This window comes from Argiope bruennichi, chromosome X1 (genome assembly GCF_947563725.1).
Source record: "Argiope bruennichi chromosome X1, qqArgBrue1.1, whole genome shotgun sequence".
Taxonomy (NCBI): Eukaryota; Metazoa; Arthropoda; class Arachnida; order Araneae; family Araneidae; genus Argiope; species Argiope bruennichi.
The window spans coordinates 22,948,890-22,970,936 of NC_079162.1; the positions used below are offsets into that span (position 1 = coordinate 22,948,890).

At 29.1% G+C, this 22,047-nt stretch overlaps 1 protein-coding gene and 1 long non-coding RNA gene across 2 annotated transcripts in view; one reads left to right on the forward strand and one right to left on the reverse strand.

Annotated features, from left to right (window-relative positions):
- Nucleotides 1-13,891, reverse strand: part of LOC129958369 (uncharacterized) — a 464,667-nt gene extending 450,776 nt beyond the window's left edge. The window contains exon 1 of the long non-coding RNA XR_008783217.1: nucleotides 13,746-13,891. This is a non-coding gene — a long non-coding RNA (uncharacterized LOC129958369). The remainder of the gene's footprint in view (nucleotides 1-13,745) is intronic.
- Nucleotides 1-22,047, forward strand: part of LOC129958366 (F-box/LRR-repeat protein 7-like) — a 78,368-nt gene that overhangs the window by 47,105 nt on the left and 9,216 nt on the right. The window lies entirely within an intron of this gene.

The following is a 22,047-nucleotide window of genomic DNA, read 5'->3' on the forward strand; positions in this document are numbered from 1 at the left end:
TGCTAATAACCTTTGAAGACCCTTAACTCAAGAAAAGAGGAATTTCCCTGCTCTTCTATTATATATACTAATTAACACTTGCGGCTAAAACAATGATGAATTGACTGCAATTAACCAAGAATGATAAGGATGGGATGGGCATGATCGATCGCCTCAACTTCTTATTCTCTGTTTTTCCCTTAGTAAATAGACACAAATTAAGTGTTATATACAGTTGGAGTATAAACAACAACCGTATTTGGTGTTATGAATCGAGTGCTCATTTTTGTTCCATTTTCCTACCAAGGTCAACATTGTTCAATTTTTATCTACTTTATTTTAACAAGTCAATAAAACGCACTCAGCTATAAAGTAAAAATGCAGACTAATAATTTATTGATGCAGTATTTCATATTATAAATCCATTCGACTGTTTAAAATATATTGGTCGATTTTCTATCAACCTGAGTTTTTTGCAAAGAATGGAATTATGCATATTAATCCGTAAAATGACAACATTTTACATTTATACAAAATTTAATAAAATTCTTTAAATTTTTTTTACTCGCTTTTTTTAGTTCAGTTTATTGTCAGCAATATTATGCCTTTTCTTCATTACAATACTTAATGATCGGGAGCGGCTGTATCAGTTCAGTTCTCATTATAAAATTCGGAAAGTGGAGAATAATAGTAGTTTTGAAATACATTCCTCATCTCTGAATTCCCATAAGGTCAAAATAACAAGAAACAAAACTCCGCCCGCAGTCATAACATGATGGCCATCTCTATCCGTCAAATCATCTTTTTCTCATGAAATTCAAATTTCAAATCTTAGTCTAGGGTGAATTCAGGTCTCGCAACCTTAACTTTGATGCACCAGTTCCATGGGAAAAGAGATACATTAAGATCAGAAAATTTCTTTTGTTTTGAAGCCTTAGGGTTCGGCATATTTAAGTAAGTGGGCGATACCTAGATTTATATAAATAGTCTACCTGAGGAGAAATAAAAGCTGGCAATTGCGGGACACTAGGAAGGCAGGGCCGAAAATCTTCGGTCTTCGAGAAGAGATTTCACCGGAGGCCATTCTGCCTTTTCAAGGCCGTCAAGATCACATAATAAATGCTCTTTTGCCGCCCCCAACTTTTATGCAATGCTCTTTGTAACACATAGCGAAATGGAATTCAAAACGTTGCCATATAATTTTAGGGGTGAATTTATGACTGTATCTTTTCCGCCCTGAACTTGCTATGAGAAAATTAAAGTCTGTTCTTGGTTTTGTTTTTAAATTTGCTTTGGAAATCTGTTGATCAAGTGTCTGTCTGTGCGTGCCTGGCGTCTTTAGGTTCTCCCCCTTTCTCTCTCCCTCTGTCTAACTTTGGCTGCTCTGTTGTATTTATTTTCCATCATAATACCCCTGGAAACAGGTTAAGTGGCGTCATAAATACTCGCAGTTCTTACTTAGATTTGAAATAAGGTGTGGAACTTTGCGGAATATACAAAAAAGAATTGGGAACCGCACATAGCTTAGCAAATCATTTTTCTGTGGTACGCGAGATGATTTGATATGGAATCCTTAAATTGTATGGTATGTGAAGTAGTGAAACTTGTGTATAATGATGTTGTCTATAACACTATGGTCTTGTCGGAACTCCTGTTTACTCGATGTATTTAATGATTATCACTTTTTTTTTATTTCTTTCGAAAGCTGGTACATTACAAAGCCGATTATTTTTTCCCCTAGGAAAACGGCACCCAATGCATCAGAATGTGAGATAACAGGGGAATCTGAGGTAGGAAGTTAGAAACCGAAAACTTTTATAGCAAGGGGTCGGGAGGGTCGAGGCTAGGGACTGGAATGTGCACAGATGTTTGTTGCCTCTGCCTCCGGGTGGGCACTGTCGAAATAGTTCATTCGCGGTTAACATTTCAGTCTTGCCACTTATTCCTTGAAATTTGTTTTCAATATATTAAAGCCTTTATATTTGATGGAAATCTACAAATAGCTCTAAAACTGATCATGAGTTGTAGCAAGTTGATAATTGTGAAAATTGCGGGAGGTCTCAGTCGACGATGGTTACCTTCTTGAAAGAAGGTATTGAAAATGTTGTGAGAAAAAGTAAAGTGAACAAGCATATGAAAATATTTTTAAAAATGCCTTAAATGACATTGTTAACATTGTTAGTGAAACAATGATTTCTCAAAAAGTTAAAAAAAAAAAAAAAAAAAAAAAAAAAATCATGTCTTTGCTAACTAATGACGATTTCTAAGCCAGAAATGGTTAGTTTTTTTCTTATCATCTTCTTTTTATTTATACGTTTATTTTTAGTAAAAATATCAACTAAAATTTTCGCTTTAAAGCTTTAAAAAGTTTAGATAATCTATAGTTACATCAGCTAGTATTTGTAAGATGAATAATTTAGCGCGTTAAAATTAGTATATAAGTGCCTGCACATATGCATGAATATAGAATTCTTAAATATTTAAACCATCTACAAAGTAAAACTTTTATATCAATATTTTTTCTAGGTCCCTACAATATCGTCATAAACAAGTTTTACTGTATTACATAATTCTGCTTTGTACATTAGAACGACATGTTTATTTTGATATTGAAAATATTAATGCAATTTGTTGCACTGGAGTTATATCCTACAATTTTGTATGGGTTTGTAACTTATTTATTTAATTGATAAAATGAGGTTCCCATAGTTAATAAGTTTCTCTTTAAAAAATAAAAGCATGATTATTTATATTCTCCCTGAATAAACGTCATGTAAGAAACCACAAAACAAACGAATAATTATTTTAATAAAATTCATTTTCTTTTATTAATTTCATCATTACATATATTTTCGAAAATAATTTGTTTTTTTAATGAAATCTTATTAATTTGATATAAAACCATTAGACTGTCATTCGTTATATAGCAGTGGAACAAGTATTAAATTAGTGTGAAGGAATTTCTTTCAAGTTATTAGAAGTGTACATGTGTTTAAATTTGCGTTTGCTAACATTTATTTCGATGAATTTTAATTATACTATTTTTAATCATAATTTAAATTTCTTTGATCATGAGCCCAAGAAAAGATTATAGAAAATACCGGAGTTAGTTTGAAATATTGCTGTGAAAGCGTACCCTAATTAATACCTTTAAAAGAATTTTCAAGAAAAAAGAATAACAAATAGATAATATACTTATATAACAAACATTTGACTCTATTTTGACGACATCATACTTTGAAATGTTTATTTGAAAATATGCCATTAAATGCTATTCCTTTGTTGTGTTTTGTTCTAAATTATTTAACTAAAATTAAGAAAAACCATTTTCTAGCATGAAAAGAATTTAAAAAAAATTTGAGTGTCAAAAGACATGGTAAATAATATAACATAGCTATACTTGAAATAAAAATAACTGAATGCATTATAATTTAATAATTAGTTTATGATCAGTTATAACCGTCTTCTTTCGGACAATATGTATGTATTTAATATAATTTTAAACTTTATCATTTTGTATGACGTTCAATAAACATGGAGTATTTCAAAAATTTAAAATATAAATGTTTATAGTTTAAAATTAGCATATAATTTAAATTTTTATGAATCTAATCCTTTTAAAACATTTTAGTTACCTAAAGAAAATGATAGAAGTAATCAATTTATATATCATAATTCGCAAGTTTTCAATGAAACAAGCTACAATTCTTATTCAAATTAGCTACCAGTTCACCGAGATTTCTTACTTTTTTCGATATCTTAGATGTATTAGATATGCATTTTTCGATACCTTACATGCATAAGAAAAGTATTTTAAATTTATTATAATAGTAATCTGACTATGCATCTTGTTGTATTGTGAAATTATTAGAAATTATTTCAAAATGAGTTCGACTGTAAATAATATTTAGTTTAAAAGTATGACATGGAAAAATTGTTCTAAAATTTTGCTCGTATATGAATTCTTGTCTTAGAAAAGTTTTAAGAAATTATAAAATGAAAAAATGGTTTACAACAAGCTGCTTCTTCATAAGAAAGAAATGGAATTTTTATTAAATTAAAAAATAAGCATGGACTATAGAACTTTAAATTAAATATCGCGGGGATTTTTTTTTTTCATTTACTCTTCATGGTATTTCGACATTTATTATTAATTATTTTTTCTTTTCATGAACGCTGAATATTATGTAAAAAATAAAATCCAATATTATCCGAAGTTATTCCGCTAAGAAAATGTTACTTATATTATTCCTATAATATTTACGTTATATCCTCGAATCAATTCATAACATTTCCATTATCAGCAAAGATCAAATAAGTTAATTGTTAATTACATAATATAGCAGTTGCAAAATTAGATTATTCATAAAAACATAATTACATTCATTAAAATTATCCGCAACTACATCAATTCACAATACAATGATTGACAAGTTGAAAAGTAAAAGCACGTATGTGTTTTATCTTCCGATAAGTCCATAAGGTTTCGAGCGAAGGATCCACAACAAGTTTAATGTGCCATTGAATGTAGAACGAGATGTTGTACAAAAATGTTACTTTTCCATCATCGATTTAATTTTGCGATTACTTTATACAATCCTTGAGATAGGGATTTATTTCGAGTGTTGAATCGTATGATACAGTCATAATTTAAAGGAATACTTTTAGTTTAGAGTTTCTTTTTCTATTATTCTATTTTTGCTGCAATCCTAAGAAAAGTGTTATGGAAAAGTAATGTTGTCCGAAAAACTTTCATTGCCTAAATTTCTGTCAGATTCTTAAAGCAAACGAAACTAAATAATCATCATAACTTAGTTTGGGACATAATCATTAAATTTGAATTTCTTTTTTATTGTATTTCCTGAATGCTCCGAGTTTTTTTAATTCATTATTATTTTAAAATTATATATATATTAGTTATTTTAAGATTTCGATAGAAGTTTATAGAAAAGAATGGGCAACTGAAAGAAAAGAAACTTCACCCTAAAAGCATGAATGCACAAAATTCTAAAAACTTAACTAATGTATTTGTCAATAATTGTCGAAAAAGTAGAATAAACGTAACGAACACCATCAACTTTTTTATGCTTGTTGTAAGTTTCTGTTATCAGTTGAGAACACGCCGATACACTTAATATGACTGTAGAAAATCTAACTATTCTGAAACGAACGTCGTTTATATGAATCATATTCACTTTTAAAATTAGTGCTCGGTGTTTCACTATTCGTTTAATCTTGTACTAAAAGTTATCGGAGTTCATTTATAAGTTCAAGGCTATGGATCTTACAAAACGTGAACTATGTATGAATAACTTCCACAATGGGTATGTTAACTCTAAATGAAATTCGTGGGAGAGATCCATAAGAACGTATGTTGCATAAATCACTTTTAATGACTGCACATGGATTGTGGGAACTCGGAGAAAACATTCATCCAAAAATTCGCACAAAACAAAAGTTAAGAGCTAATAACGGACATGTCAAGATGAACGTTAGGCAAAATGATCACTCTAATGATTAAATCCACAGATCACACACAAAGCACGTTTGGGCAATGGCGGATGATCGAGATCTCTATCCGCTTAATCAAAGAAGATGGTTCCAGACAAGAAGAATTGCAAGATACTGAGAAATTGATAAAGTGGCAGTTAGAACGAACCTGTTCTACCAGGACTTGTGCAGTATGTGCCACTTAAGAGCACAATTTTAGCACGCCTCCTCGCCTCATTTTTGCTCTTATCTGAATGGAGGCGCCTCGTCGTGGATTTGATCCTGGTTCATCAAGTACCAACCCGCGAATAAATTCTGGCTCATTAACTCCGGTCAAATTCACTTTTTCGAGGTCTCGCAATTATTTAATTTTTTTTTTTTTTCGCATATTTTCCTTTCAATCTTTTCTAGCTACAGAACAACTTGCTCTTGTCTCGGAATATATTAAGTTAAATTCCTGAAAAAAGCTTCTGAAAAGCGGGTTTAATTTTACGTCTTTTTCATTGACATTGCGAAGCAAAAGCAACTAATGATAGAAATTTGCATGTATTAAAACCACATCCTAGAACCAACAATCAACCGTGCATCTTGATTGCTTCTCTTTCTTACTAATTATGCATAAATTTATGCTAAATCTTAAAATATAGAAAAAAGAAAAGAAACCTCGGAATTTCCTATATTTCACAGACTTAATATTCCGAGGTGATATAATCGTTCATTTTAAAAATGTTTTTATTATGATGCTGCTCGAAGAAAAAGGCCAAACTGAATTTTGTCCTATAAAATCAAATTTTTTGTTTGTTTGTTTGTATTTTTGTTTTTCAGTGTTAAAGTGATGTTGCTGGGTCATAGCTTTTACTCTCGGATACTATTTCAAAGCATTCTAAAACAGAAAAACAATATTGAAGAATGTAATTTATAGATCCAACGATTCAAATTATTTTAAATATTTAATATCTTTAATCTAAGTTCTACTTAATATATAATATATAAAAAAGTCATTCTACCTTATTATCCTTCACACTTTTACATTAAGAATGAATTAACTATTTATTTTTTGAAAAAATCCAAGAATCAACAATCAGTGACCTTTAAAGCTGATATATGAAATATAAGTGAACGATTTAATAGTTATATAATCGATTAAATTATTAAAATAAATCATTATAAATTGCACGGTATAAATTTAATAAATTTTGCATTTAATTAATACTTATAATCAAATTTTAAAATAAATAAAAATTTTAGTTAAATGCAATAGTACATTTTTTACTGGCGAATTTGTGTTATGACACATTTTATCAAAATTCAAACGAAAATCACGATATGAAAAACGCGAAATTTGTACGATACCGAATCTTTCTTCGCCTATTGTTCTGTTTCATTATAATTACATATCCTTCCGTAATAAAGTTTAACCCATTCGAGACAGCACACCGTATGTACAAAAGTCCGTATCAATTATTAGTCAGTACGGAATTTCAATTTCTGGAAATGGTCTTCACAAAAATGCGCCATCTCGAATAAGGTAGAGTAGTAATTGCAAAGAAATGAAACACATTGAAACAGTTTATTACTACACAAACTAAAGAAGCTTTCGTTTTGTATTCAACTATTTGGTTATTTTAAAAATGAAAATCATTTTAAATAGTTGGAATTTTGAATTAAATTTTATTTCTTGATAGCATGTTTGATTATTAAAAATTGTTTGAAGTGAGGATTTTTTCACATAGTGTTTATGAATTGTTCTAAAGAAATCCAGTAGGAAAAGATCGAATTTTCATTCGATAAAACACACCGGAAATTTTCAGAATTCAACAGATTTTCATTAAATCCTCAAATGATAAACAGCACCTTTCAGTTTCTATATGAAGAAGAAATAACTGAATTTTTCGCAACCTATAATGAGTACATTTCTGATTTTTTTCCCATACCTAAAATAAACATGAAGCATGAAGGTCATATCAAATGTGAAAAAGAAAGTTTAAATATGTCCTTTACAGGTACCGAAAAATTCAGTATTTTTTTAATCCTCTTTTTTTTTTAACCCTCTTTTTTTTTTCTTTCTTTTTTTTGCAAAATTTGGAAATTTGAGATAAGTGTGCTGTTTATTAAGCGATGATAATTATATGCCTCATCGCTATTTATTTTCCCAAGATTATGACTGTCAAAATGGCAGAAAAGAGCAACAAGCAACTAATGAGGCGTTTTTCAGAATTATATATAATAAATAAAATTCAGCTCAGAATGTGAAATAATTTTTTATTTACTATTTTGCTATCAGGTAGTAAGTATATAATCAATATAAGAACTATGAAATGAATAATCTCATGATAATATGATTCATTTTTACATTTCAAGTAAATATTATTAATAGCCATCACATAAATTACATGTTAAACATGATCAAATCAGAAAATCAGAAAGTTCAAAAAATATATTAAGAATTCTATCTGTTTCTGGATTGAAAGAAGTAAGAATAATATTTGACTATGGATTGTTTTCGGATATCCATAAAAAGAGAAGAAAAAAATTAATTTAATTTCGATATTCAAATGCGAATTTTCATTAAAAATATTAAGATCCTATTTAGTCAATGTTAATGAATATTGGCGATGTAATTTAATCAAAGTTCTATAAATTTATAGTGTATGCTCATCTACGTTCTCTTTATAAAAACCTGATTACAGAAACCAATTACAGTTAAAAATCCTAAATTTATATAATTTTTCAAATAATTAAATATAAAAGATTCAAATGTAACAAAAACATTTTGGATCTATACTGATTTTTAAAAATCAAACAGATTCTTTGACATAAAGTCTGTTGATTCAAAAAAACATTTTTTTTTTTTTTTTTTTTTTTACAGTTTGTTTGAGATTTTTTTATAAGTTACTACTAGCTATTAAATTCGTAGAAAATGCCTTTTAAGCAAAATGGGAAAGAAAAAAAATCTTAAAATACATTTAAGTCAAAAGACATTTCATCAATGTATTACAAAACAACCGGAATCTTGAATATCATTTTATTCAGTTATAGGTATAGTAATTTTAACTCAGCATTGTCTTTTATTTCTCGAAATAAAAAGGGAACCTTTTTTTTTTTGACCCACTGAGGGCGAGTCTTAATACACACATCATTTTTTAAGAAAACAGTACACGCCTTGATTACTTACCCATGGTTTTTCAGGAATAAAATAACATTAAAATGTATTAGAACATTAATTGCTGGGTTAGGACAAAAGATTACATAGAAAAGGGATAAAATGTAAAGCTTTATACACACAATACAAGGCAAAAACTTTTTTTAGCTGTAATTTCGTTGCACGGCCAGAAAAAAAAAATAATTTTTAAAAAACGTGCGAAGACCGCCCTTTCTTATCTGAACTTTACTTGAATAAATACACATTACTAGTAACAGCTTGGATGAATACGACATCCGTTACCTTCCCGTGTCTAAAAAAAAAGACGGGGGGGGGGACTATTCTAATCTTGTTCATATATATCTAAGCCAAAAACCACACCTTGAAACTTCTTGCACGTGCTAGTTTTCCCCAGAACATAGTGGTTGTAACACTCCAGGTCAAAGGTCTGCAAGCAGAGGCGGGCTTATGTTCTCTATCAACAAGAATTATTTTACTCGCTTGTATGATCCTACACAGACTGAAAGTACTCTCATATTGCTGAATCTAAATGGACTTTGTAATGTGATCTTCGAATAATTTCAATGGAGGTTAGACCACATCTAGAGACATAACATACTGTTGCAGTCGTAAACAATATGGGAAAATGCACTTTCCTTATCGGTAGGAGAAAAAAAATTGCTTGTAATGTCTAACGTAAGATTTTCGTATGAATCAAGCTTTTCTGTTTCTTGAAGCTTAAGGTTATATGTTCAGATTCTGTTATCGCATAAATTAAAGTGGCCAAATTTTCTGAACTTCAACCGGAGCGTTCTAGATATCGAAAGGGAGGGGATTAAAGCAGGATTGTAGGCGACTTTAGAAAACGGTTGCATGAAGAATTTAATAATTGTTAATTTTTAAAAAAAATCGATTCTCCTTCTCAATTTTTACTTCGCTTAGAATAGAATATCTTTTACTACGCATAGAATATCCGAAGAATTACAATGTATAATTAAGAATTTATTCATTCAAACAAAGTAACTAAATTCTATGCATGATAAAAGTTGATATATGAACCTAATTTTGTAAAATTGAATTAACCGCTTATTTTTATATACTTAATATTCACTTAAAAACTAAACATGGGACAATACTAGATATAAAAATCTATATATCGAATCGAAATCTGGATAAAGTTTCAAAAACCATGGAAACCTAATCATTTTCAATAACTCTACAAAGGTTGTTATTACCAATATAAAACATCATTCTACATTGAAATAAAAAAAAAACATTGCTTTAGTAACACTATTTTTCGATATCATTAATAAATTCAAGGAAGAATAAGAAAAAAAATCTAGTTTTTTATATCAATCTTGGTTTGAATGCGAAATTTTTTTTTATGTATTTAATCTATATCCAAAATATTTTTGGATGACTTCTACAAATATATAATTATTTATTTCAAGTATAGATTTATTTATTTCAGATACGCAATGAGTTTTATTTTTCTTTCATTACGTGAAAAATAAATAAGTTTTAATGCTGGTTTAAACCTAAAAAGTTTTAAAAAATAATGAAGGTATACTGACGTTGTTTTTGTTATCGTTTTTTTTTTCTATTTAACATATGTGACGATGAAGTACATAAATTCAATTTTAAACTGTTAATAAATTTAGCATTTTTCGCAGTCAATAATTTTAGCAATTAAAATCAACAGTGCTTAGTTAATTAAGTATTTTATAATAATGATTAGATTAATTATAACCAGATCATAAAAATTTGGAACGCAAGCAATATTTTTAGAACCTTTTTCTCTATTTGAATTATACTGTTTACTTTTTATATTAATATTTATGTTGCTCCTTAAGCATTTTTAAGCAGTTAGCAGAGTAATTTCTTATATCTGTAACAAAATTAATAGTGAGTCAAAATTAGTTAAAAGTTGTAAAAATGCATATTGAGCTAGAAAGTTTTATCTGGCGATGTCATTCCCAGTTGCAAATTACTACAATATAATAAGGAGCTTTCTATAACGAAACTTAGCAAAACAGTGATACATTTCATTCTTTCTCTTTTCTAGAATGAATTATCAATCATATTTTAAATGCATAACATATATAAACGTATACAATCGATAAATATAAACACTTTTAAAATCTATTTAAACTTTCACTTTTATTCGCGTCTGTCTACTTTATGTTTATCTTAGCTGTAGTATTGTTCATCAAAACCTCATGCAGTGCAATTAATAAAATAATTACTATTTTATACTTAATGTAAAATTTGGTTCAAATAATTTGATAACAAATATTTTTTTTTCTTATTTATATATTTAAAACAATTGGCAAAATAAACATACTATTTATCCAACAACAACCACTTGTCCTATTTGGGCAATTTTTATTTTACAAGAAAGATCATCAGATCTCTTAGATATGTTATTTGTGGCCGTCTGCCCTTCCACCCTTCATTTCCGAGAAAAATCTCAACACAACTTCATTCTACACTCCCTAAAGAGAAAAAACTTCGCAGAGTTTCCCATCACAAACGCTGTAACCAATTTTGATAATTTTTATTTCATATGGAAGCCCATGATCCCTAGATATATTACACTAATAATGGACGCCTTCCCTTCTCACCGTCTTTAATTTCGAGCCCTATCGTAAAATAAAGTTTTTAACAATGCCCTTAGTCTTAACAACTGAACTGATTAAGTCATTTCGCAAAAATGACTAACTAATCAGCATGTTCGTTACTTATAGTGAAAGTGTAATACAAAATAATACTTTCTTTTGTAGTGATAAGGTACAGCTCAAAATATTATGACATGAATAAATTAATTTATTAATATGGTGAATAAACCATCGATCGCCGAATGCGACTAGTATTTTATGTATATTAGATGTCAAATAAATTTTTGACTATGCAGCCATCTTAATACAGCAAAAACAGTTTTAAAAAATACTCCTTTCTTTTTAATAATTAACATTTACTCAGCATTTCACCTTTTTAAAAGTAATCAAATACATCTTTAATGTGCACGTCTGCACTCTTAATCCAATAATTTTACATGAGTAGAAATTGTAGAACACCACCATACAGCTTTAAAGAAAACTTGTTTCACTACTCGAAAACAGAAGACACGTAATTTTTTTTTTCTCAACCATCTCTGAATACTATAAATTTATGATCTAAAGGTCGGATATTTTCTCCTCCCCTTTGCTTTTGAGCATTTTAAGTAAGTTTTCGCCTGCAATAAACGGATCCTTTTCCCTTTGATGAGGATTAATTGCTGCTCGTTTCTGCACTTCATTATTCCGCAGACCACCGCTATTGTTTCATTGCCCCGATTGCTTTCTTAATTTACAGACCTGATGTAAACATTTTCGCCCAGTTTCAGAGAACTCAGATTTAATCAACTACGATATATATTTACTTGTAAAGCTGATTACCTGGTTTCATTTTAGACGTTCACATTTACAACAGAATATATTATAAAATTTTAACCATGATTCACGAACAGGATTCTTCCTTGAAAGTTGTGTTGGAATTGAAATGCTAGAAAGCGGAAATTATTTTTCTTATAACATTTAGTTCAAAATAGTTTATTAATTTTTTACACTTCGATGGTTGCTTATTTAAACTTATAGCAAAGCTTTGTATTGTTGTATTCAACAATACAAACACAAAATAAATAAAAACCATTAAATCTACAACGAAGAAAATAGCCATAACAATATCATGTACATTTTTTTTTTTATGTAACGAGGAAAATTACTTGATATATTTGAATCAAAGGTTATATTTCATAATTAACTCTTTTTAGACGATTCATAAATGAGAAAATACGGTTATCAAAAAGATTCCTTGCTCTTTTTAACATTTTCTGAGAGTAAATATTTATATTGAGAATTGCTGGATGACACATCTCTTGAAGGAGAAGAGTTAAATTCTTCTCCTTGGAAGTAAGAAAATGTTGGCTTTAATTGTACACCTAAAAAGGCTTATAGTTTTTTTAAAAAGATAGAACCATTAAAATTCTCATTCTAACGCAGCGCATCATATTCTAAAGATCTCTGATCAATTTTGAAAATGAGATGTCGGATTAATGCATCTAACGGTGCTTTGTCATCGTGTCCAGAATGCAGATTTGGGTGACGATTAACCATAAGATACAAAGTAAAAGGTGCATGAACAAGTTGCTTTCCTCATTTATCACTTGTAATGAAAATAAGTGGGCAGTGCAGTCGGACGTGAAAGAATTCGCTTGTCGTTTACTTAGCTAAAGGGTTCCGTATTTTTCTTTCCTTAATTAAGTAGCAACAAATATTATGGACATAATTTAAAGAACAGCACATCACCTGTGTAATTTATTTACTTTGGTTCATTGTTAAATTTTAAAAATATGCTACTAATTGTTGAAATTTATAATCATTTATAAATGTATTGTTTACAATTATAGGTTTTTATTTAAATTTTTTTTAAATGTAGCAGATATGATATGATTTCTTTTTTAACATTTTAAATATAGAAGGTATTTTATCCAATAGTAATTAAATATGGAAAGAAAGTATTGTAATCAATAAATCACTGAAATTTACATTTTTCTTTCAACCATTCTATTAAATCATGCATTTTATCCCTCGAATTGGAATGCAAGTCATTATGATAGCAATTGGGTATCCAGAGAATGTTCTACTTAGAAGGTTAATTTTAAAATGTTTTGGTCCCATCTAACTATAGGTACATATGAAACATTTAAGACATTAAAGTAGTGGCATGAATTTTATTTACTTATAATCGTTATTGTATTTATTCATTATTATCATATTATATGATCAAAAGTTCAGACAGAAGTAGAATATAGAGCTGAAGATGAATCAGAATCATACAGCAAAGCAGCGATACAAAAGACATCGTCACGAACTACCTTGCAGAGATCACGTGAAATAAACACTCATAAATGAACAACATTAGTTTTGCTGTTTACAGTAAATGCAATTAGTTAATCCACAAAGGTCAAATAAGATGCGAGTGTTCAAAATTGCACCCACAAACTGTAACTAACATCGGATCATAAGCTCATTAAAGTATATTTAAAGTATTTATCTGTTATTTATAAACGAATCTGAATAAGCAAGTATGTTACCTTCTCTGTCGTACCGAGGAGCTTGCTCGTTATCCATCAAAAGAAATGAAATCCATATTTGTAATCCATTAAAAAGATCGGAACAGTTTAAATCATCGAATCAATGAAGAAACTGAGGACGCTTGTTCAAAAAAGTTTCAGTTTACTTCAACGGTTTCAATTCCAGTTTCACTTTGTTTGCTAGTAGTAAATAGTCTGGTAATGACGGAGAAGTCATGTGATCTGTTTTCATTCTATTTCGAACAATCTGGGTGATCTCTGTCGTATCTGAATAGTCGAAACAGCTATGAAAATCTTAGCACCATCCAGTGGGGAAATGATCGCTTGACTGTAAATAAAGGAATATATTTAGTTTGAAGGAAATAATTCATTATTTTATTTCTGCAAAATTTATGAAATCTTTCGAAGCTATAAATCAGAATAATGAATTTACCATCAGTTTTCAGATTTTAGCATAGTTACCACGGATCATAAAAAGACTTTAAATATCAGACCTAATAAAAGACCTAAAAAGGCCAGAATTTTTGTTTCAAGTCCCTAAAAGAATCCCTTTTTCGATTCTAAGGCTTTAATTTTCCCTTCGCTTGAGTTTCCAGCACGAAAATTTGCAAAAGCTAGTTTATCTACGGTGTATGTCCGAAGATCACGATGAAACACAACTGGCTTTGAAGCGAATGTTTATTGGTAAACTTTGAAAATCATAAATAGTGTTTATAAATTTTTAAAATTGTGAAGAGAAATCAGTTCTTGTCCCTCTTTGTAAAATAAGCCTTCGATTCTTTGGAAACAAGATTTTTTTTTAAAAAAACTTAATATTTCTGAAACAGATTTTTGAAAAAGGTATTTTCGATCCTAAATAGCAGTGACAAACTAGTTTCAAAATGTTAAAAAAATATTTTAGAAAAATCGCTAATTAGTTTAAGTGCTTATGTTGTGTCGATCCAAGGAAATTGGCTCCAAATAGATATCTTTTGGTATAAATTGAAAATATATTGACTCATTCAGTGAAAATGCAGCATATAAAAGAAATTAAATTCGATTATATATTAAACGAATTTAATTCTTTTTAAATAAAATAGTAATACCAAATTCTTCAAAATTTCCCAGATACGATAAATCAAGAACAGTTAAAAAAATAACTTAAGAAATTGTGGAAAATAACACAGGCATTTTTAATACTTACTCCTAAGCAAGCAGTTATAAAGATGGTATTTTTCTAGTAATAAAAGAATTGAAATTGAAAACCTAAAAGAACAATCTTTTATAGCGCGACGAAAAATAATTAATTATTTAAAATATTCTGAAAATTCAAATTGTCTTGAAATCACGAAGGAATTAATATTGTCTGTAGCAGAGGTCAGAATCATTATATACTAAATTACCTTAAATTATAATTGGAATAGCCTTTAAAATTTTTTAAAAGACCTTAAATTTTTATGCAGGAAAAAAGTGGGCATCGTGTATGTTATATAAGTTATACGAAATAGTGAAAATATCTGAAAGATTTCTGTAGGGTATAAATTTCGATTCACCAATTAAAATAATTACCATTATGTACTAGGTTTGTGTTTGGCATAAATTTGGTTAGCAAGTGCAATTTGCCCCGATAAATATTTAAATAAAACTTCAAATATTTTTACAAGTGTTAAGATTTTTCATTCTACTGAACATATATTTATTAAAATCTATCGTAATATTTTAACTCACTGCTAATAAACATTTTTGTCAGAAAAAAAGTTAAGATTTTCTGTTACACTAGTATCTATTTTCTAATAAAATTCATGACTTTGATTGTTAGAAAGAAACTAAAAAATACTCCTTAATTCCTCAACACCCAATTAAGTCTCCTAGTATTCATTTTTTATTCCTGAATCTCAAAGTATTTAAAGGCGTTATAATAATAATTTGAGGAAAGAGATATAGCAAAGAGATAGTTGAATGTTTAATTTCCTCTTCCTACCTACTCTTCTACCTCCTTTTTTTAACCTTCCAGCGTCCTACGCTTGTTTATTTATTTATTTTTTTTTTTTAATTCTGCATTCCGTTTATCAGAATGGAATTTCTCGAAATATTATAATTCAGGTTTAAAATACATTCATCCTGTTAAATTAATTCTCTAAGACAGTTTTCGAGAAGAAATTTAATAAAATAATCGCCTTATATCCAGAAAAAACTTTCCCGTTTTAGGAACTGATGACATATCTAATAACTGTACTGTTTTGTAAAACTCCAGAGGAACTTTTTAAACATTTTAAATACTGACCTTTCTAAGCCATACCTTGTAATTCTAACTAATTATCAAACTGTGAAAAAGACCATGGTGGGACAATAAAACCATATAAAACTTTGCTGGAACATCGATTTCTATAACGTATATTTGTTTTATTTCTGACTCAGAAAGTTAATTCTTAGCTAAATAGATGACTAGAATTTGTTTTGTCCATATACCGATTATTATTGTACAAATTGTTTCATTGTTTCGTGTATTGACATATGGTAAACTTTTCTCTTGTATGCATGATAAATATAATTTTTGGACAGTAAAGTATAGTGATCCTAATTGTTTCCTTTCATCCTTTTGCACACACAAATTAAAATTCATTACTCACTACTTAAAAAAGGGAGTTCTGTTATTAGTGTGCTTTGCACATATTAAATTCGATATTTTAAACCAAATATTTTCATATTTATTTTATCTTGCTAATATTGAAGACTCTCTCAAAAGCAAGCGTTGTCTATATTTCCGCAAGCTTTTCTTGACCCTTCAGAGTTTCAGAAGTCAGGTATTATTACATTTCTTGATAAATCACAAATACACTTCAGTAGTATTAAAAGTTTCCTATTAGACATCTGTTGCGCGGAATTCAAAATTTTCAATAGTATCAATTGCTAATAGTTCTATATTTTGACATCAGAGTTTGAAATATTTTTAAGAATTTTTTATTTGTATAAATTAATCACAATTGTTAAAAATTGTTATTTTAATTAATCTGGGAAAACGTTTCGAATGAAATGGCTATCAGAAATATCAAAGATTTTTTAAACTTTATTTTCAACTTCTACAACCATAGAATATACTTTGGATTCGTCATTCTGTCATGCATATTTCACAGTTTCAGTAAAGTGTTATTATTTATCATTTCACTGTTGTCCTAGGAAGAAATGCGAATAAAAAATTCGAGATTTAAAGCATTTACTTATTTCTTGAAGTAAGAAAACCATTATTCAAAGAAACAACGATTTTATTTGTTTTCTTGTGTTCACTGGAGTGGGAAGGTATTCTAATTATTTCTTATTCTAATCATGGCTTTTTTTTCATTCATTTTCCAGTTTGCTTGTTGCAAAAACTTTTGAGCAGTTATAAGGGGAAAAAAAATCCCTTCCTACATTTGTAAACATTTTTTGATTGGTTGTAAAACAGAGAATGAATGTTTTTAAAACAGATATTTCCAAATTCATTTACGCTGAATTGCAGCTGTTTAAAAATGCGCACTTTTTTATTACATTTCTATGAGTAAATACATAAAAAAATTACAAAAAACAGCTTTATCCGAAACGTACAACAGAAAAGTGAAAAATCAACTATTAAGATGCTAAAGGCATTCACAACGGTTATTACATACTTAATATAACCCTTACTTACCGATTACCCTTAAGTTTCTCTCCTAGTATAAAACTTTTATTGTCAGAGTGTAGTGCGGAAGATCTTCTACAGTTAGCAATAAACGCCATAATGATTGGAAACAGACTTCCATTGTTGAGGAAAAATGATCAACTCCAGATGAAAAGCTCTGTAAACTGCACAAGTATGAAGACCAATTGTAAGGTTTTTTACCATTTCTTAAATTAAGTGGTCTAAAAGATTGCCATCCACAATTTCAAACGTAAAGTTTTTGATATCGGCAAACTTCTGGAAGTTGCTTCACATCTTTTAGTTTTGAATCTCTAATATTACTCACTTTCTAATCCAACTTCGTATGGTTTTACGAACCATAATAACCCAAAACGTTTCTCGTAAATGTGAATCGAACATAGAAGTGCCAACATGTCATGATGTGACTCAATTTAGTAATTTAACCATAATCATGTTAACAAGTCATTAGTATCATTTCAATAAGAAATATTAGTTTTAGCTATGGTTAGATTATTACAAATCACTTAACAGGTTTTATTTATCATTCACACACACCCATAAATGATTCCTTTTGAATTACAAGTATAAGAGCTATTTCGGCTCTCTCAAACTTAAAAAGAGGCAAAGAAATCATAAATAAATTTTCGTAACTTAAAATAAAATCTAAATATCCAAGCTAACATTCGTATAATTTTTCTTACAGATAAAAGTTAGATTAGCAACGAGCTGCCGCAAGAGTTTTCTGCTTAAGATCCAACCGTTCCAAGTTCAAAATAAGACGTCGCATTATGTTAAATTGTATATTACAAACCAACCAGCAGTTAAAAGAAGTTACTCCCATTGCAAATCCCCAAAATCTGTTCTGTTTTTCCGAAATTTGTTTCATAATTTCAAATAAAAACACGTTACTTAGTGTGCGATGTGATCATTTTCGATATTTCATAAATAGTAATGGTTTCCCCTTATCCCACTTTTCAGTTCCTGTACGAAAAGCTGCAAGCATCCTTTTTCTACTGACTTTTATTATATCTTATTAAAACCATTCCATATAAATCTGTTCATTGTGACAAACTTCGCTATCTTTTTTCAGCCCTTTAAATTTATTACTTAAACATTTTATGATGAAACATTCTCGTCATAGCAGAAATCAAACTCAGTTTATTTCACCTTTGAAACAAGTAGCTTCAAGAAATCAATTTTGATTTATCATAATTCTGATGGGAAGATACAAAATTCTTATGATGTATTGGTAATACATAAGCTCTACTCTGATATTCGTTACCAAAAACAACTGTTAGAAGTAATGATTTTTAAGTATATGACAAAATAATTTGAATTGCCTGTAAACTTCTATCCCAGTTTGCCAATTTGCTCGCGTTTGATGGTTTCTTAAGCTAGTTGTCTTTTCAGATATCTTATTATAAGATATCTTGGGCCACAGTATAAAAAACATACTTCAATAAAAATAGCAGCGATGCAGAGAAATAGCTGACACATGCATCAACATTTCTTGCATTATATCTATATCTCTTTCAATTTGCAAGGAGTTGGTATGTGTATTAGGCATTGGTGGAGTTGACTTATTCCGAAATAGATTTCTACTAGAAAGAAAATCTAGCAAAATGAAGAAAAATTCTTTTGTTAGTTATTCATAAATGTCATCGCTCTTATTTGCATTTCATTCGTTGCACGTGGTCTTCTTGCACTTACTTTTCACAATGACTGATTTTCAGGCACGCCTAAGTACAGGAGATAGTTTATGTCAGTTTAGAAGAATGTAAGACTGTGACAAGCCAAGGGTAGATTTCATTTTCTCACGAAATCATATTTCGGTAGACGCCCTCATTACATTTTCTTGAATAATTTCCATATGGCTTCAAAAAACCTTCCATGGTTTTATATTCATTTATTCAGATCTTTCTATTTGTATCTAAATTCGCAATTCGACAACATGAATGAGCAGCAAACTAAAAGAGTTTAATTTCATTGCTGTAATGGAACTTGAAACAGAATAATTTCATCTATACAGCAGATTTAAAGTTTTACTTAAAAAGCCCCTTTCACGTCATTGTTAGCATTATTTAAAAAAATTATATAAAAATCAGATAAGACTCCGCTGCATACAGTTTAAATTAAAGCAAATTTCAAAATAAGCTCTGCACTTTTTTAAAACTTCCATTTATGGACGATTGTTTATTTTTCTGCATAAAATCGGAAGCTAACTTTAATAGTTATACAATAGAAGTTCAAATACTGCGCACTAAATAAAGTGCAATAAAGTAAATAGCACTTTATGCGCAAAATTCCAATTAGTGTAACCACCGAATTATTCGAAACGATTGAGGAGAGATATATATGTTGCCCGAAGCAAGAGAATCAAGTATAAGTTTGTATTACGGAATGAAATAACTAGTATTAAGAATGCTAATCGCTATAAATTTATAAGCAATGCTTATGAGTACTTTTGCAATGAAATGAATTACAACTTATATAAAATGTTTTATAACCTTAGTTCTCCAAATTATATGAAATAATAGGAAACAATTATGTAATCGGGAGTCAACTACCAACCTATGCATTTTGGGTGGATTATCAAAGACTGTGCCTAAGAGTTGTATGGTTTTCTAAATTAATTAGATTATTTTTTAATTATAAATGTTTTGTACTTGCTATATTGTTTTGATGCATTATTGATATCGATTTACTTATGACGGTTAGTCAGATTCCGCTTAGAAGGGAATGAAGAAAGAATTCTTCACTTACTCACTTCTTGGTAAAAAAAAAAAAAAAAAAAAAATGTGAAAAAATTGAAAAAAAATTTGTGAAAATATTAAAGTGAAAAAATTTTAACGAATGAAAAAAAAATTACTATATTACACAATCGCTGTAGAAGATCATTTGCCATACAACTAGCCTCCTAAAAGCGGAAGTCGGATTATTGACTCACATAGAACATCCAAGTTTTTCCGAGAATTGAACCCGTGAGTCTAGGGCAGGCAGTGCGTTGCTAAAACCATCACACCAAATCAAAACGTACAACATTGCTATATATGTCATTTTAGTATTAGTTTATTATTTGCGGCTGTTCAGATATGTAATATATATTCTTAGCTGTGACTCAGTAAAATAAATGGCTTACTTAGATTACTGGATTAGGGCACAATGTCATTCCATCAACGACTAAACTGTTTTTCCCTCTTGCTCATTCAACTATCAAGAAATTCCAAGTACAGAAGTATATACTAACGAAAGAAAAAAATGAAAGATAAAAAAAAAATGCATATACTATAACTTTATAAAAAGCAATTGTAAAAGCGTATCATTACAAATGTAAGTACTTGTAGCCAATTCAGGATTTCATGTTCTGACTTAGACCTTTCTTCCCATGTAATAATGCGATGTAAAATCCGTTTTCCTGCCTTTTAGATTATCGCTATATGTTGCCACACACTCTGTCTTTACTTCCAATTAAGATTTACAAGCCGGTAATATTTGAGTTGAGCAAAAGGCGCCTACACTCAATGAAATACCTCTGAATCATTTCAGTTAACGAATAAAATTCAGTCATAAATCCGCGTCAGAGTTCGCGCTATTGGTAATGAAAAGTTTTTAACGACTATCAGGAGTGTATAATTTTAGATTTTTATAGCGTTTTCTTTTTTCATTTCTTCGTGACAGCAATACTAATTACTTCAAATCGTAATAAAAGTTACCAGACACACACCCTCTTAAAAAGTCAAAATTCATTTACACTAGAGATACGATTTTAAATTATCGCTTTGTTGAAATGTTTTTTTATGAGTTATTTTAAAATCGCTAATAGAATTTATGGAGAAAAAAAATATCGATAATGGACAACATTCCTGAATAATAAATGTGAAAAAGCTTTTAGTCATTATTCTTTTGAGGATACTAGCGTGTTTTTTTATTCATACAGTAAACACTGAATTTTTTTGTCTATATAGTTTATCATATAAAAAAAATTTGAAATTTCCAAAAGCAAGATTTTTTAAACATTTTTTTTTTCTCGCATCGGCTCTTTTATTGAAAAACAAAATCTTGTGATCTTTTTCCCGCAGTTTCGTGACTCCAGATTGATTAATAAATACTAAGGGAAATCGAGCTTTTGAAACAAAAATTACTAGTAAATAAAAGAATTAAAATAAGCACATTTATTTGGGAAATTCTAATAGGAATACGCACTGCCAAGAATTTCACAATCATACATGAAGTCGGACCCCCTTGTTAAACTTTCTTGCCATGGTTTGCGCTATTATATAAATAGAAGTTCGTTTCTTCGCAAAAGAAATTGGACTTATTCACAGCTATTACGTATAAATAGCGACTGCCAATATTTCGTTATGCAATACTGAAAGATAAAAAAGATACAAAAATCACACGAGGCTCAAGGTTTTACACGTTCTTTTTAGATGAAAGACAACGAGTTTTGACTTGAATGATAATCATCTCTGAAATGATTGCATGCATGACTTGACTCATACTTAGTCGAGATTGAAAATCAAATATTTTAATTCTCATAGAAAATGATCATACATCCCACGAATAATTTCCACACATTTTGTTTTCTAAGATGTCCACCTTTATCCAAGAATGAAAATTGAAAAGCATCGGAATTATAAAGGTAAAATATTTTACGTTCTGATCGAG